The 18,911-nt window shown below is 31.3% G+C and overlaps 1 protein-coding gene across 1 annotated transcript in view; it reads left to right on the top strand.

Moving 5' to 3' along the window:
• LOC141584941 (uncharacterized) overlaps window positions 1-18,911 on the top strand; it is a 410,771-nt gene that overhangs the window by 14,077 nt on the left and 377,783 nt on the right. Inside the window, exon 2 of the mRNA XM_074401915.1 lies at window positions 5,674-5,764. The gene's annotated coding sequence lies outside the window, so the exon portion shown is untranslated. The remainder of the gene's footprint in view (window positions 1-5,673; window positions 5,765-18,911) is intronic.

Here is an 18,911-nt window from a genome sequence, read left to right as displayed (position 1 = left end):
CTCATGGTTCTGCAGGCTGTACAAAAAGCATAGTGCCAGCATCTGCTTTTTGTGAGGATTTCAGGCTGCTTCCACTCATGGCAGAAGGAGAGCAGAGCTGGTGCATGCAGAGATCACATGATGAGAGAAGCAAGAGGGAGATAGGGGAGGTGTCAGGCTCTTTTAAACAACCAGCTCTAGTGGTAACTATTAGAGAGACAATTCACTCACTGCTGTAAGAAAGGCACCAAGACATTCAGGAGGAATATGGCCCCATGATCCAAATCTTCCCATTAGGTTCCACCTCCAAAATTGGAGATCGTATTTCAACATAAGAATTGGAGTGATCAAATGATAACAGGTACCAAATTATTTTCTCTGAGTATTTATTTCATTTATAATTAAATCATAGATTACATATTGAAATTCATTACATAATTGGAAACAAAACTTAATATATTCAAAGATGTCCACTAATTAGAAGGTATCTATGCTAGTATTGAAAAAATACATTTTGTAACTTAATTGCATTTTCTCTAAATATGTAACAAATTTAAAATCTTTATTTTTTTATATATTTTTAGAAATCTAAACCCCATTGTTATGAGTTTCCATGTATAATGTACTTATTAGAATATTACAGTTCTAAATACACATAAAATTCTCATCTACATTTTAATGTAATTTTAATTATAAAATTGTTTTAGATTTACAGAGAAATTAGAGTACAAAAAATTCTAGAAACTCCACACCCAGTTTCTCCTGTTATTAATATTTTGCATTGGTATAGTACATTTGTGGTCTATATTGGCAAATGTTCCATGTGAGTTTGAAAAGAATGTATATTCTGCTATTTTTGGATAGAGTATTTTATAGATATCCATTAGATTATGCTGATGATAGTACTGATCATGTCATCTTTATTTTTACTGACTTTATTCCTGCTGGATTTATCAATTACTGAGAGGGGAGCAATAGAAGCTCTAACTATTATGGTGAATTTGTCTATTTTTCACTGTGGTTCCATAAATATTTGCATCAGATATTTTGATGCTTCATACACATACAAGATTTTTGGAGATTTGACTCCTTCATCATTATGTAATGCCCTTCATTATCCCTGGTAATTTTCCTTATCATGAAGTCTGCTTTGTCTGCTATTGATATATTGATCCAAATTTTCTTTTTATCAGTTGTTAACATGGCATATATTTTCCATATCTTTATTCTTAACATAGCTCTGCTTTTATATTTAAAGTGAGTTTTTGCAGACAACATATAGTTTGATCTTGTTTTATTTATGTACTCTAACAATCTTTGTCTATAATTATGTTTTTGATCAATCAGAATTAAATTTATAATAATCTATTTTATCACCTAGGATTTAGAAAGAACTTTGAGACAGTAAATTTAAAAGCTAAAATATAAAAGGAATGTCTATGCATGTATCAAGTGTATCTGATTGTGAAAGTATTTTATTATTTAATAATTAAATTTCAATCTAGTGGCACTAACACTTTGTACAAAAGGAAATTCAGCATTCTTATGTATTAATTGTTTAATTAATATATTTTCAAGATCAATCTGGCCACATCTATTAATCTTAAAAGCTTACATATAATAGGAAGCAATCCAAGTCCTATAGAAGTATCCCAAAGGAAAAAGTGTATCAGTGCATCAGATTTTACAAAAAAAAAAAAAAAATTATTGTGATGTTTTTATTATTAAGAAGGAAGCAGAATGGTTGGAAGAAAGGAATGAAGAAAAGAGAGAGAGATAGGAGAAATGTAAAGAAAATAAATGTATATATTGTGACATATGCATCCAATGGAGTCTCTGTGGAAGGGTTTCTAGTCTGTTTCGAAAAGTGAGAAAAGCAATATTCAGAGACAAATATATTATCACACTATATAATACAGATGATGAAAATGCCTTATATATGTGAATATACATGTAGGTATATATGTAGACACGTGGATATATGTATATATGTTGTACATATATTGCTTATGAACATACATAAGCATATACGTGTGTGATTAGATGCCTATCTAAGGAGTGGTAGAGATGATGCATGAAAGGTTATTGACAGTTAACCTGGAGTAGGAAGTTGGAAGGGTAAAAAAGGGAAAGTTGGGAGGAGAGAAGAAGGGGAGAAAAAAAGCACAACATAAATATCCATGATAGAACAACGAAAAGTATATATGATATATACTTAAATTATATGCTTCTATGTAACTCATGATGAGACTTATGATAGGATATTTGCCAAAGTATTTATTATTTTCTCAGAAGTAGTCTAATTAAAAAAAATTATGTTGTATAAATTATTCACAAATCATTCTAATATACTTATAGATAAATGTATATTGGGTTTTTAATTTTAGTAAGAAAATTTTAATTGTAAAAATAAATAAAATATAAGAGTGACATTTTAAGTGGTTTGCAATTAATTGAATTCCATGAAGTTTTGGATTGCGCCTTGATCTTTCTGATTATCATGGATAATTTTTTAAAACTTTTAGATTATATGGCTAATGTATTGCTGTTCTCTGTCGATTATGTAGCAACAGATGTTTTATGATAAAACAATTAAAATGTTTCTGTTTACCTCCTGTACTGGTTTCTCTCTCCATTTACTGACATTGTATCTTCCTTATGTAGATTTTATGGCATTAAACAATAAAAACAATTTTCAGTTTTTATAATGTAGATGTTTCTGTAATGTAACTTCTTATTATCCTTGCCTTAATAATTGGCAATGTGTTGAAGAATTAGTAAGAAAAATTCGTTGAATTCATTATTTCCTTCAAAACTTACAACTGATAAAATGAATCTACCTAGCTTAGGAGCTCTACTATTATCAGCAAATCCACTTGTAATTCACAATATATTTCAATATTATAAATTCTTGTTATTTTATGGAGAAAATAAACTAAATAAATATTTTCAAGTTTTGATATCTCCAGCTAGAGGAGAGGACTCTGTAGTGCTTCAAAGATACTATCTTTGAGAATAGAATTGCATATGAAAATATTATTGTTTTTCTGTGTTGTTCTAGTTCTCTACTTTTACATGTTGTGTAGTATTTAACCTTAATGTATAAATGCCATCACAAGAGTTATGATTCTGATTGATAACATATAATTTTATCTATTTCCTTTAAAATCTTTTTCTATGGCTGTCCATTGGCAAATATACTTTTCAAAATAGTCCATCTATTTTAGTTGCATAATGTTATTTAAAGGGCTAAAGTGATGATTTCTCTCTCTGGAGAGGTAGAAAGAATTACTATTATGAAATGATTTCAGATCAATGTTAGATTTTAATGCTCATGCTATCATACTAGCACTAGCATAAAAAACATGGCAATATAAAAATGATTTAAAGTAATTAACTAGTTGAAAGGGTTGCCGTGTGAATGCTGTGCTATTTCATCTTAAAATCTGACACCTTTACATGAACATGATGATCGGTTTGCTGAGCTGTTTCAGTCCCACAGTGACCAAAGCTCAACCACTGGGGAGATAAATGCTTTCAATTATTTGAGGATTCACTGGAGACCCTGTGGAGCAGAGAACAATTAAGAAATAGATAAATCTAAGGCATAGAGTAAAGAACACTAGATGTCAAGTATAAAAATGATAGGGTGTTAGTAAATGCTAAGCACTAAAAACCTCTCCATTTTATCCCAGCTTGGTTATATATTATCACTTAAAATGAGATCTGTTAATCCCTACTTATAGACTTTTAAGTCTCCAACTTCTGCTGCTAAATGCTCACTATTTTTTCTGATTCCTTGATGCCAGCGATGTCCAAACTAAGTTCATTAAATCAGTGGAAATCCCTATGAATACCCAAGCAATGATTTAGATTAGCATAGTTGTTTGGTTTGTGCATGCTGAAACTGTGATGCAATAATATTTTATTCTGGAAATGGAAAAGAGTCTCTTGTACCTTATAATCCTTATAAAGCAATACTAGTCACTCTTGCATATTATTTTTCAGATTTTCTATATATTTGTATAACTACAATCATTGCAACTATTGTCATTTTGAAATATTCTGCTGTCAGTATTTTGAATTTCTGTGGAGTTTTTTTTTTTTTTTTGAGTTGATATTGGTTATATCTACTGAACAAGAATAGAATCCTAAAGAAAGGCATTTAAGGGGGTAAACTAACAGCTAGAAAAAAATAGCAGAAAACGCCTGAACTGTACACCTGACCCCAGGTTTACATATCTATCACTTACCTTCTCTGCTTATTCTGCATTGTTTTTCTTCAGTTAATGCCAAAAAACAAAAATCAGTGAGATGATCAAATGAAATTACATAGAACCAAGACAATATTTATTAAGACATATGAATATTAATTGTTATGAGAGCTCTAAGTCTGGAGGAATCTTATAGAGATGGTGGAAGAACATCTGAGTATGTTGTGTGTGTGTGTGTGTGTGTGTGTGTGTGTAACTATTGTTCTTACTACCTTTATCCATTACTTCCAAATGCAAATGCAATGTCTGCTGTTAGATGACTGCTTATATTCTGATCTTGATAGAGAGTGACTCTTGATCACATACAGAAAATTGGCATGTCAGTTTCAATAACCACAATTGTCAACAAAAGCAAGTAATTGCCGCTTATGTGGACTTCAGATTGTATGAAAACACTTTTTTTAAGCACTAATAACTACTATTTCCTTTTCTTACGTTTCTTCCATTTCTTCAAATAACAAGTATACCTCATAATTTCTTACATGTATGCTTTTAATAGTTTCCTAGTGCAAGTTTAATTGGTCTTTCTTAGTATTGTTTGATACAGTTCTGTATAAATCCATCTGAGACACAATATTAAAAAATATCTTCTTGAATAAAATATTGTAATAAAATAAACTCTCTGTTAAATCCAGGGAGAAATCACTCTGTTAACACTTGATATTGGTTTTAAAAAGTGTCTTTCTTTTTTCATTCTTAAAACAATGTTTAATCAATTGGCATTTCACCCATACTATTAATGTTTTTAAAATGCCATATTTTCACAATGTGATGCATTTTCTTTAATTGAAAAAATTACGTATAGTTTAGTTGTAACTATATTTTATAAAATAATTTCAGAAATATAATTTTCGAATGATTGTTAGCACAATTTTCTCTATCAGACATAATGTATTATTAATAACCTTATATTCTATAAGTCCTTTAAAGATGGTAACTAAAAACAGAATTCATTCTGGGCATTATAAGATCATTTGAAAGGAAGTTCAAAGAGTTTATAGTCTGTCTTCCTCAAAGTGTCATTTATTTATTTAGTTAGTTAGCTAGTTAGAGATGAAGTCTTTCTTCCCAGTCTGGAGTGCAATGACAGGATCTCAGCTCACTGCAACCTCTGCCTTATGGGTTCAAGCAATTCTCCTGCCTCAGCCTCCTGAGTAGTTGGGGCTACAGGTGTGTGCCACCACGCTAGGCTAATTTGTGTGTGTGTGTGTGTGTGTGTGTGTGTGTGTGTGTGTCTGTGTGTCTGTGTGTGTCTGTGTATGTGTGTGAGTTTAGTAGAGATGAGGCTTCATCTTATTGACCAGGATGGTCTCTATCTCTTGATCTCATGATCTGCCCGCCTCAGCCTTCCAAAGTGCTGAGATTGTAGGCATGAGCCACCGTGCCTAACCAATTTTTGTATTTTTTTTTTTTAATACAGACAGGGTTTCACCGTGTTGGCCAGACTGGCCTCAAACTGCTGACCTCAAGTGATCCTCCAGCCCCAGCCACCCAAAGTGCTGAGATTACAGGTATGAGCCACAGCCCTTCAAAGTGTCTTTAGATGATTACTTCGTAAAGGTGAGAAGAAGCAGTGAAATGGTAACTTTAAATTATAGCACTATAAGATATACAGTAGGAAAAACAAAAGTCATTGCTAAACAAATTCTACTTTATAGAATGCCAGATTTATTTTTGTCAAGTCCCAGATCAGCTTTTGGATCCTTAATGTTTCTTGAGGTTATACTATTATTTCAAATGCTTAATATTTTATGTTTGTGAAACATGGATGGGACATTTTGATGGAACTAATTAAAAAACAGTAAATGCAGAATATTTGTTTTGTCTTTTCTAAGGAAAAAGAAAAATTATTTTGAGTTGATGGTGTGGTTAAATTAATAGTCTTGAGAAGTTATCATTATTTAGACAGTCTGGTCAATATGATTCATTTGCAGATTTTAAAAAATTTTTCTGAAATTAGAATACTTCTTTTTCTGTTTTATGCTGTATGTATATATTATATAGTATAGATACAGATACAGATGAATACACATTTGTGGATGGATGTTCTGATATCTGCTTACATGGAATGTTTCTGTATACCACTAAATGTATAATGCTTGATAATGGAAAAAATAATTAAGCAGATGGGGCAGCATGTGCAAAAGTCTTTAAAGTCACCACAGTTCATTCCAACTCGTGCCTTTTGAACATGCTAAAGCGTAAAAGGTTTCTATAAAATCCCATTCACTTAAATCCATTAAAAAAATAGTTAAATAACCTAGCTTTGGGTTTTGGAGTAATGTCAGTGGTAGGAATTGTATTCTGAATCACATTTTTCTGTTTCTGTTTATTGCTCCAATAGTAAAGGCAAATTGTAGCCAGGCTTCAACTTGTATCTAAGACTTGAGAGCTTGCACTTTGTGTACAGATTACATTCCTGGCTCCATCAGTTTTGAAATTTTTTCTTTGCTTTGTTTTAAAAAGATTATTTTAAATGTACATTATGTCTTCTGCATCATTGGCATTCTTGTAAGCCATCTTAATTATTTTTGAAGATATATGTGGCATAAAATAAATAATGAATACAAATTAAATGTTAGTGAATTTAATGATTTTACAATAAATGGTAGGAGGTAAAATGGAATAATTTTTAGAATATTAGCTAAACTGGTAGATAAAACAGGTAACTTAAAATACTTATCAAACAATTTGCACTGGCACAACTGCCGCCACCGTTATGTCCATGATTAATAAACAGTTGCTCTTCCAACTTGATTTTGATTGCCACCTTATAAGGGAAGCCCAATACATATTTTTATTTAAGAAACGAAGAATGAGTAGTTATTTGTGACATGGATTTCTGGTTACTGGATACATAAAGGTTAACAAATTATGACCTTATTCTTTATATAATATTATAAGACAGAGAAATTTTGGAAGGGAGTTTTACAAGTAGTGATATTAACCACCATTGGTAGCAGCAGCAACAGCTCTCTTTCATGACATATGCTAATAAAATGCTATAAAACTGGTAAACAAGAAAAAACTTACTAAGGCCTATATAGACCATGAGAATCATCCTGATACTTATCATTAAAAAATTGTCTACCCAATTGATATCCTACCTGTTGAAAAATTTTTGCTGATATGCCAGAAAGCTCTGTTCTCAAGCTTATTGAATATGTTCACCAGTGACTTGGATGAAGAACCAAATAAATGTTCACCAGCTTGTGAATAACATGAAGCCAGGAGAAATAGCAAAATGCAGCATGATAAATCAGTAACCACAGAGCTCTCCATATAAAATAAACTAATAAATATCTATCCAATATAGGGCAGATATGACCTAGTAGTAATATGTGTGGTACTGAAGATTTTATGTGATAGTAATTTGATAAAAATAACTATATGATATAATTGTTTATTAAATATCCAGTGCATTCTTTGACTGTGCTGAGCCAGACATAGAATATTGTGTTAGCCTGCTTAGGCTGCCATAGCAAAATATCATAGGCTGAGTGGTTTAAAAAATATTATACCTACAACTGAAGTTTTATACCTTCATAGGATACACTACAGTGCCAGACATATGTATATATGCATATATTATTCAAAAACTCATTTGTAAATCAGTTGAATTTTTAATTGCTAAATTAAATAAAAGAAAATAAGACTGAAAATTTGATCCAAATTGAAAGGCTCCATTTATGTTAAGGCCACTTTATTAAGATTACTAAACTATTTCCAAAAAAAATATTTTCTTCAAAATTTTATTAAAAAGATTTAAATCAAGTTGTCATGAAATTTAAAGTTCTTTCTTCCAATCTACCTACTCACAAAGTTGAATAGTGGAAACCTTCTTGATTAGTCCTTCATTTTCAGATATTTTAAAACAAAATGGTTCAATGAATTAAATACGATATAACTTGATGTAGATATATTAATGTTTAGAAGTCTTATTCTTCTAGCTGACATTTTTCTCCTAAGTAAACACGTTAATTGAGACATTGATGTTAAAGTTTTTAGATATTTAAGGGTCTAGGATTTGAGATATGCTGAAGGAAACATCAGAAAAGATATCACTGGCAGGAACTATAAGAAAGCACTGAACCAATACTAAAATAATAAATTACAGTGTTCTTATATAAACATTTATTATATCTGGCATACTTCATTTAAATATTTTTTCACCTATAGGATTGGAAGGAAGTCTATACTCTTTTTATAAACAGGCTATGTGTTAAAATTGTCATCCAGAAATAGTAAACCAAAATATATTTATGTCATTCTAATGCCTTGTTCCTATTACTCATGTGTTACTTTAGAGGTATTAGTTTAATTCAATTTACTGAGATATATAATTATATAATTAACTAACTTATGTTTTTAGTTGAAATATAAACTATAATGGCTCTGGCACCTTTGTAATGACGAATACATTAGGGAGTGTGACAGTGTCAGATTCCATGTGTTTTTATGAGATTGAATAAGAATCCTTTGGTTGTTTCAATAAGTCAATCAAAATATTTATTAGTAGTCTACTGTAATCAGTTTTTAGCATACTATAATCCATTTCCTGATAGTGCTATTTCAATTTGAAAATAGGTTCAGGAACTATTACTGTATGAATTATGGAAGATCAACATTTTCTACATTATCAGCATAATATAGATGAAATCAATTAATTGTACACAAAGCCACCTGCTTAAGAAACAGTTTATAGGTAAATATTTGCAACTCTAAGACAAGTAATTGAAATATATAGAGAAGCTATATAGACAATTAAAACATATTGCCCCATAGTACTTATGCATAGTTAATAAGAGTATACACAAATATATACATAAAAATGCTTCATCAATTGTAAAAGAAATGCAAATCAAAATCACGAAGTTGTTTTCATGCTCATAAAATGAGCACATATTTTTAATTGAATATTCAAGATGAGCAACTTTAAGATGAAATAAATATGTCACCAGAGAGCATGTAAACAGTATAACTTCCTGAATTATTCAATTGGTTATTCCCCTTGTGTGATCCTTATTCTCTTTTCTAGTAACTAATCAGAAAGTCAATATAATGTATATATGAAAATGTTTTTCTGTTTCATTTTTGACAAAAATTTTGGAAAAGATCACAGAAACTCTTAGTAGGAAAATTATATCAATTCACATAAATATTATGAAGTCTTTAAAGTGACATTTAAGAAGATCTTTAATGATGAGAAAATGTTTATTATATAACATTGTATAATGTTGAGGTTTGCTGTCGTTGTTGTTGTTGTTCTTTTTTCTTTGTTGACTTTTTTTTTGAAGACTTTATGCCATTCCCCTGCCTTCTGGCCTCCATGCCTTCTAACAAGAAATCAGCTGTTCATTCTATTGTGGATCACTTGTATATACATGATGAGATGCTTCTCTTGCTGCTTACAAAATTCTCTTTGGCCTTGAGTTTCCACAATTTGAATAAAATGTTTCAGTGTGGATCTCTCTTGAGATAGTCTGCTTGAAAATCCTTGAGCTTCTTGGATGTGTATCTTCATTATATATATATATATATATTTTATATAGCACTTTAGGTTCTGGGGAAAGTGTACAGAACGTGCAGAATTGTTGCATAGGTACATAAATGGCAATGTGGTTTGCTGCCTCCATCCGTGTCACCTATATCTGGCATTTCTTCCCATGTTTTCCCTCCCCAACTCCCTACCCAACACTGTCACTCCCCTATTCCCCGCCCCAACAGACCCCAGTGTGTGATGCTCCTTACCTTGTGTCCTCGTGAGTGAGAACATGCTGTGTTTGATTTTCTGTTCTTGTGTCAGTTTGCTTAGAATGACGGTTTCCAGATTCATCCATGTCCTTACAAAGGACACAAACTCATCGTTTTTTATGGCTGCATAGTATTCCATGGTGTATATGTGCCACATTTCTCTTGTCCAGTCTATCATTGATGGGCATTTGGGTTGGTAACAGGTCTTTGTTATTGTAAACAGTGCCGCAATGAACGTATGTGTGCATATGTCTTTATAATAGAACGATTTATAATCCTTTGGATATATACCCAGTAATGAGATTGCTGGGTCAAATGGAATTTCTATTTCTAGGTCCTTGAGGAAGCACTACATGTCTTCCACAATGATAGAGCTAATTTACACTCCCACCAACAGTGTAAAAGTTTTCCTATTTCTCCACATCCTCTCCAGCATCTGTTGTCTACGGAATTTTTAATGATCACCATTCTAATTGGTGTGAGATGGTATCTCAATGTGGTTTTGATTTGCATTTCTCTAATGACCAGTGATGAGGAGCATTTTTTCATGTTTATTGGCTTCATGTGTATTCTTTTGAAAAGTGTCTATTCATATCCTTCACCCACTTTTGGATTTTTTTTCTTGTAAATCCATTTTAGTTCTTTGTAGATATTAGCCCTTTGTCAGATGAGTAGATTGCAAAATTTTTTTCCCATTCTTTTGGTTGCCAGTTCACTCTAGTGATCGCTTCTTTTGCTGTACAGAAGCTCTGGAGTTTAATTAGGTCCCATTTTATTTTGGCTTTTGTTGCCAATGCTTTCAGTGTTCTGGTCATGAAGTCCTTGCCTATGCCTATGTCCTGAATGACATTTCCTAGGTTTTCTTCTAGGGTTTTTATGGTGTTAGGTCTTATGTTTAAGTCTTTAATCCATCTGGAGTTAATTTTAGTGTAAGTTGTCAGGAAGGGGTCAGTTTTTGCTTCCTGCATATGGCTAGCCAATTTTCCCAACACCATTTATTAAACAGGGAATCCTTTCCCCATTGCTTGTTTTTGTAAGGTTTGTCAAAGATCAGATGGTTGCAGATGTGTGGCATTGCCTCTGAGGTCTGTTCTGTTCCATTGGTCTATATCTCTGTTTTGGTACCAGTACCATGCTGATTTGAGGTTTAAAAAGAAGACAAGGTAGATAGATCCCAAATAAAAATAAAGTAAACAAGAAAATGGAGATGAGAAACAAAGATGCTGAGGTGCTAAAACCGTTTCCTTGATGTAATGAGGTTATGGAGTTTTTTTGTTTTTTGTTTTTTTTTTCCCTGAGTCTTTACATGTTTATGACTTTTCCAACATTCTGCAATAACTATTGGGGAGAACAACATAAAAAGATATTTTATATTGTGATGACAACAAACTTCCATTAAGGACATGGTGGGATAGCCTCTTCAATAAACTGTGCCTAATAAGCTGGATAAACATATGCAGAATAAAACTAGCCCCCTGATTTTCCCCTTAGGCAAACATCAACTAAAAATAGATCAAAGACCAAAATGTAAGACCTGGAACTATAAAACAATTGGAAAAATATTTAAGGGAAATGCTTCAGGACATTGGGAAATAATTTTTTGAAGCACAGGCAGCAAAATAAAAAATAAGCAAGTAGTATTATACCAAACTAAAAAGCTTCTGCACAGAAAAGGAAAGAATCAATGGAGTAAAAAGACCACCTACAGAATGAGAGGAAAATATTTGCAAACTATTCATCTGACAAAGAATTAATATTCAGAATATATAATGAACTCAAACACCTCGACAGTAAAAAACCCAAATAATCTTACTTAAAAATGAGCAAATTATCTGAGCAGATATTTCTTAAGACATGCAAATGGCCAACACATAAACGAAAAAATGTTTGACATCACCAATTATCAGGGAAATGAAAATCAAAACCATAATGAGCTATCATCTCACACCAGTTAGGATGGCTATTATTAAAGAGACAAAGTACTTACTAATGGTGGTGAGGGGGTGGAGAAAAGGAAATACATTGTTGGTGGAATGTAAGCTAGTACAATGGAGAAAAGATGCAGGTTCCTCAAAAAAAAAAAAAAAAAAAAAGAAAAGACAAAGAGAACCACCATATAATCCAGCAATCCCACTACTGGGCATTATTTATTCAAAGGAAAAGAAATAAGTTTTTCAAAGATATGTAAATCTCCGTGTTTATTACAGCACTATTCACGATAGACAAGATATGACAACAACCTAGGGGTCCAACAAAAGAAGAATGGATAAGGAAAATGTGGTAAATATACATAGCAAAACATTATTCAGCCATAAAATAATGAAATCCATTTGCAACAACATAGATGGTACTGGAGGACACTATATTAATGAAACAAGCCAGAAACACAAAATTAAACACCACACTTATTCTCTCTCATCTGTGGAAGCTAAAAAATAAAAATAAAAAGTTGTCCTTTTCGTGGTAAAAAGTAGAATGGAGAATACTAGAGACTAGGAAGGATGGGGAAAGCGAGAGATAGGGAGAGATTTATTAAAGGATACAAAATTACAGCTACATAGGAGGAATAGTTTCTAGTGTTGTGTACCACTGTAGGATGAATATAGTTAACAAGAATATGTAGTTTCATATAGCTAGAAGAAAGATATAGTGCCTCCAACAAAAAGAAATGATTAATGTTTAAGATGAATGATATGCTAATCTCCCTGGTCTGATTAATATGCATTATATATCTCAAAACATCACCATCCCATGAATATGTACAATTATTATCTTTCAATTACAAAATTAAATTAAAAATAGCAAGGTGATCTAAATTTGATCTACCGTGTTTCTCTGTCTAATACATATAGCAGAATTTTTTAAACTAATGTAGTGGTTATTTGTAAGGGAAAAATGCAGAACAAGTACAAAAACAAACTTCTATAAATATAAGTTGCAAACTAACTTTTGAGGTAATGCATTGTTAACACTTGAAGGGAAATCTGCATAAAGTATTGAAAATCATGACCCATCAGACAAAGAACTGTCCCAATTTATTCAGTAGTCTTCAGACAGAAATTGTCTATTAAACATCAAAATAATGCCATTACTTGTTGATCGAACCCACTCCTGGATTTTATCCTGAAGAAATAATTTTAGATTATATAAAAGTTTATTACTAAAATAATAATTATTTAAAAAATTAACCAAATTTAAAAAACTTTTTCTTGTCTGTTATTTTTTAAAATAAATTAGTTTTAATACATAAACTCAATTCAATGTTATACAGTTATTAAAATTATGTTTCAAAATCTATGCAATGTCAGGCCACGTGCAGAGACTCACATCCAATCCCAGCAATTTGGGAGGCTGACGTAGGAGGATCACTTGAGCTCAGGAGTTTGATACCAGCCTGGACAACATGGCAAAACGTCATCTCTACAAAAATTAGCCTTGCTTGGTAATGCATGCCTGTGGTCTCAGCTACTCAGGAGGCTGAGGTGGGAGGATCCCTTGAGCCTGGGGACATTGAGGATACAGTGCGCCAAGATCAAACCACTGCACTCCAGCCTGGGCAATACAGTGAGACCTTGTCTCAAAAAAAAATTCTATGCAACATCATGATGAAATACTTAACATACAAGGTAAAGTGCAAAAGTAAAATGCAAAACAATGCATTTAAGATCCTGATGGAGTAAAATGACACATGCTTATTTATATGTAAAAGAAGGTAAAAGAAACACATGGGACCACTAACAGTAATTATCTCTGGATGGTGAGATTATAGATGACGTTTTTACTATATTTTATCCGTATTTCAAGTTTCAAAACTTGAGTGAGATCTTGGCTCACCTCAATCTCTGCCTCCCAGTTCAAGCGATTCTCCTGTCTCAGCCTCCCAAGTAGCTGGGACTACAGACACCCACAACCATGCCCAGATAATTTTGTATTGTTAGTAGAGATGGGGTTTCTTTATATTGGTCAGGCTGGTCTCGAACTCCCAACCTCAGGTGATCTGCCTGTCTCGGCCTCCCAAAGTGCTGGGATTACAGGTGTGAGCCACCATGCCCAGCCTACATTTTATTTTTATGGAAAGAAGTTTCTCAAAATATTTCAGAAAATTATCAAATGTGTGGTAAAAATGGCTAATGAAATGATTGAATTTTTATCCCATGTGAATTAAAAAAAAATACAACTGCATTTAGCTTAGAATACACAAATGCATGAATTGCAAATATCTTATCTTCATAAACCATTTCTAAGGGAATTTGAAGGGGGATCCATTCTACATTGCACCTAACCTGAAGAAAGGAGGCCGACATTATACACCATCTCAGGATTTTATTGTGCAGATGTAGTGTCCTGGACACAGGAGACTGCATTTCTTAAATTCTTGACCACTGTGTCTGCTATTACCAATAACATCCCACAGATGGTGAATAAATAGTCCTTGGGTATATTTCAAAGTAAAAATGTAAAAAAGCAAATAAATTATTGTATGTAAAAAATCTGACATATGTTTGCCTTCCACATCATCTTTTTCTTCTCCTTTTGTTTTAGTCTCATTGGCGGACCTAGCCATCATTTGTTATATTCTTTAATTAGAAAATATGTTATGTTCCAAACGTATACATATAGTGAAATTTAAAGTGCAATGTTTTAATGTATTAATTGGAGATTGCTTGTAATAAAACCCTGCACTCACTCACACACACAATTTTTGTTAAAATCTGTAGTGAAAGGTTTTTACTTACACATATACATATACATACACACACTGCATATGACTATTTACATTGTGTGAGTTTTGACATTAATGTTTTGCATCCGAAAGGCTTGTAACACTGAGATCAGCAGAGATCAAAGTCTTTTGGGACATTTTTCTCTGATACTCTAAAATTCATGCATCCAAAAGCTAGGTAAAATGGAGCAAAAATAAAGAATACAGGTAACATTTTCTTACTGATACTGAACACTTAAGTAAATAATTCTTATGAATCTAGATATCTAACTTATGTTTTGATCAAATGTTTTGCTCATATTTTTTGCTCATTTTTAATTGTTTTATTTGTTTTTGTCTTATTGCTCTCTAAGAGATCTTTATATATTGTGGATATAAGATCTTTTTCAGATAGTTGTAAACATTTTATCACTGTTGCTTTTTTTTTTTTTTTTCATTTTCTTAGTTGTTTCTTTTCAAAGTAAAAGTTTTCAAATTTAGAAGCTTCTGGGCTAAAATCCACTTGGCTGTGAAGTCTTATTTCTTTGACATTATCTTTAAATTTAATCTGCAAATACTTGTGGTTATGTTTGTGAGGCATGTTTGCAATTTTCTTTTCTTACAATGTCTTTGTCAGATCTTTCTCTTTGTGGCTTTACTGTCCTCATGAGATAAATTAGAGAATGTTTCCTTCTCCTTTATTATCTGAAACTTTAAAAATAAAATTGGTATAATTTCTCTTTTTAGTGTTTGAAAAATTCATCAGTAAAACTGATGTGAAAGTGTTTCGTTTGCAGGAACTAAGTAAATTTGTATTTCAGTTTCATAAATACACATAAAGTTATCCAGGTTTTTTATTCTTCTTGAATAACTTTTAGTAAGTTATGCTGCCATTTCTCTACTTCATCTAAGTGGCTGAGTTTGTTAACGAAAATTTGATTATAATATTATCCTTTTAATGCCTGCACTGTCTATGGTATATTTCTTTTTCATTTCTAATCTTGATAATGTCTGTTTTTTCTCTACCTGTTTTCAGTCCTGCTAGATGTTTTAAAATGTGCTGAACTTCTCAAAGAACCAAGTTTTTTCTTTCCTAGTTTTCTCTATTGTTCATCTTCTATTTTGTTAACCCCTAAATCTTATCCTTTTTGTATCCTTGATTCTGCTTTTTTAGGGTTTGTTTTACTCTTTCTAATTTCTCAAGTGAAAATGGAAATAATTGACTTTCAATCTCTTTTGCTTTCTGGTATACTTATTTAAAATCACAGATTTCTTCACAAGCATTACTTTAGATGGGCCTTATAAATTATAATACATTGAGTTTTTATTGTCTTTTAATATGTAATATTTTTTAATCTTCCTTGTGATTTATTATTTGACTTATGGATTATTTAGAAAAGCATTGTTTAATTTGCAATTGTTTTGGCTTTTCTGGATATCTTGTAATTAATTTAAAGTTTTATGACCAGCATATAGTCTGTTTTGATGAATATTTCATGTGAAAACAATGTGTATGCTGTAGTATTCCGTATATTGTTCTGCAGTTGTTAGTAAGAGCAAGTTTTTGCAGAGAGTAGATTAGATTTTCTACATACTTATTGATTTTTCAAAACTTGTTCTTTCAATTACTAAGAGTATGCACTTAAAATATCCAAAATTTATTTTAGATTTTTTGATTTCTCATTTTTTTCTGTCAGTTTTTTTTTAACTGTATTTTGAAGCTTTGTTATTTATTGCATTCTCATTTAGGATGGTTATGTATTTGTATTAAAGTTATCATTTAATCATTACATAATATTTCATTCACACTCACTTTTCTCTGTCAATGTAGATATTCCAGCTTCCTTAATGCACCTGGTATATATTATCCAATTCTCGTTTTCAATTGATTTGTATATTTTTAGTGTTTACCTGTTGCGCAGCATATTACTGGGCTTTATCTTTTTATTATTTTGACTAACCATACTTTTGAAGTGGAGTGTTTAACCTTTTATGTTTATTATAATTATTGCTATTGTTGATTTAAATATTTTATCTTGTCATTTGTTTTCTCTTTCTCCCTCTGCCTCTATTAACTGTTTTGTTTTTCTGCCTTCTTTGGATTAATTAAACATTTTAATGATTTTATTTTACTTTGTTTATTCGTTTTTAAATAGTTATTTTTTCTTTCCTTTATACTTTGAGATATACACACAATAAAATTCACATTGTATATGGATAAATTTCAATGATTTGTTATAGAATTTTAGAGTTGTACAACTCTCACCTCAATCCAGCAACAGAATATTTTCCTCATTTCAAAAAGTTCCCTTATGACTATAACTAAATCACCCTTCTTCCCACAGTTCTAGACAAGCAATCATTTCTGTGTCTTAATAGATTTTCCTTTTCTTGGAATTTCCTGTAATTAGAAATGTATGCCTTTTATGTCTGGGTTAGCATAATGGCTTTGAGGTACTCTCATAAAATAATATATATGAACTTACCACACTTTGGTTTTGTGTTCACCAGTTGACAACATTTAGATTATTTGCAAATTGGGACTAATATAAATCATTTTGCTATGAATATTGCATATTAGTTTTCGGGGAGATTCATGTCATCATTTTTATTGAGTAGATTTCTAGTGTGGGAATTGCTGGATCATACCAAGTTCATGTTTAACTTTTTGAGAAACTCCCAAACTGTTTTTAAAAGTGAATACCCCTTTCCCCATTCCTACAAGCAAAGGAAGAGTATATCAGTTTCTGCACATACTTGCTAACATTTGATATTATCAGACTTTTTATTATAGTCATTCAGTATTGATTCATTTTGTAATTTTAATTTGTATTTTCCCATATGACTAACAATATTAGACATCTTTTTATGTGCTTATTAATTATTTGTATATTTTTGGTAAATTATCTGTCCAGATCTTTTGTCAATTATTAAAATTGGGAAATTGGCTTGTTCTTACTATTGAGTTGTATTCAGCATACAAGCGTTTTAAAAATATGCGATTTGCAAATGCCGTCTCCCACTCTGTAACTTGCATTTCATTTCTGTTTTCTTAATTGTGTCTTTTAGAGCAAAATGTTTAATCATAGGAAGGTGCAATTAATCATTCTGTTCTTTGAAGGATTATGCTTTTGGTGTTATAGCTAAGAAATTATCGTTGAACCTAAAGTGACAATTATTTCCTTCTGGAGATTTTATGACTGTGGCTATTATTTTAGGCCTTCAATACATTTGAAATTAATTTTTGTATATTGTTTGAGGTAATTTTAAATCATTTATTTGAAATGTACATTTAAGATTTTTTATAGGTTGATATATATTTTCAGCAACAAAACTATGCAAATAGAAATGTTTTCAAGATTTTCTATTTTCAACATTTCTTTCAAAAAGTAGTGTGCTCATATATATTTTAAAATAATATTTACATAATTACTTGCTTAATTTCCTGAAACTACCCAATGGCATGCTAATTGCCACTGATTATCACAAAAAAACTATAAAATTTTGAACATTTTAAGTAAGACAAATATGTAAGCACTTCTTTTAAGCATTTGCCACAAGATAACCAGCAAATCTTTGTATGACAGAAAACAACTTATAATCAGTATTTATCTCATTTAAAAGATTTGTTAATATTCTCCTATATGATTAATTGTATTAAAAATAAGTTAGAATGTCTTTATAGACAATGGAATAACTGAATCACTAATTTTCAGTGGATTGTAGCAGGCATTGAAATTTAAAGTTCCTGTAGGTGGTAAGTTTCTTCCCTTGATTACCTTTGATTCCAGTTAAAGAAGCTAGCTGGTCTATCAATGGAGAAAATTAAATTTTCACTATAAAATGTTTTATTCAAATTAAAGGAAAAATTTAGATTTGGGTAAATGTTCTTCATAAATCTTTCCTCCTGTAGCTCTGAGAGCTAAAAATAACTTGTTCATGTTTTATACTTTGAATAATATCCTGACAGAGAAAGACTTGTCTCCTGCTTAGCAGAACTGTTTGTGAACTGAAATTTTCTCTGTTAAAACTAACTACAAACAGTGCTTAAGATAGATATCCAGTCTTAATAGAATGATAAGATGGTGAATCAGAGCTTGTAAATACTGGTTTACCATACTATATAACTTCACCAACAAGGCGTGGAATCCAGTCTCTGATTGTACCATTAGAGGGGCTGATATACACTCAACTAAAAATAA

Source organism: Saimiri boliviensis, chromosome 6, assembly GCF_048565385.1.
Source record: "Saimiri boliviensis isolate mSaiBol1 chromosome 6, mSaiBol1.pri, whole genome shotgun sequence".
NCBI lineage: Eukaryota > Metazoa > Chordata > Mammalia > Primates > Cebidae > Saimiri > Saimiri boliviensis.
The sequence above is the reverse complement of the archived record's forward strand: the minus strand, read 5'-3'. Positions and strand labels throughout refer to the sequence as shown.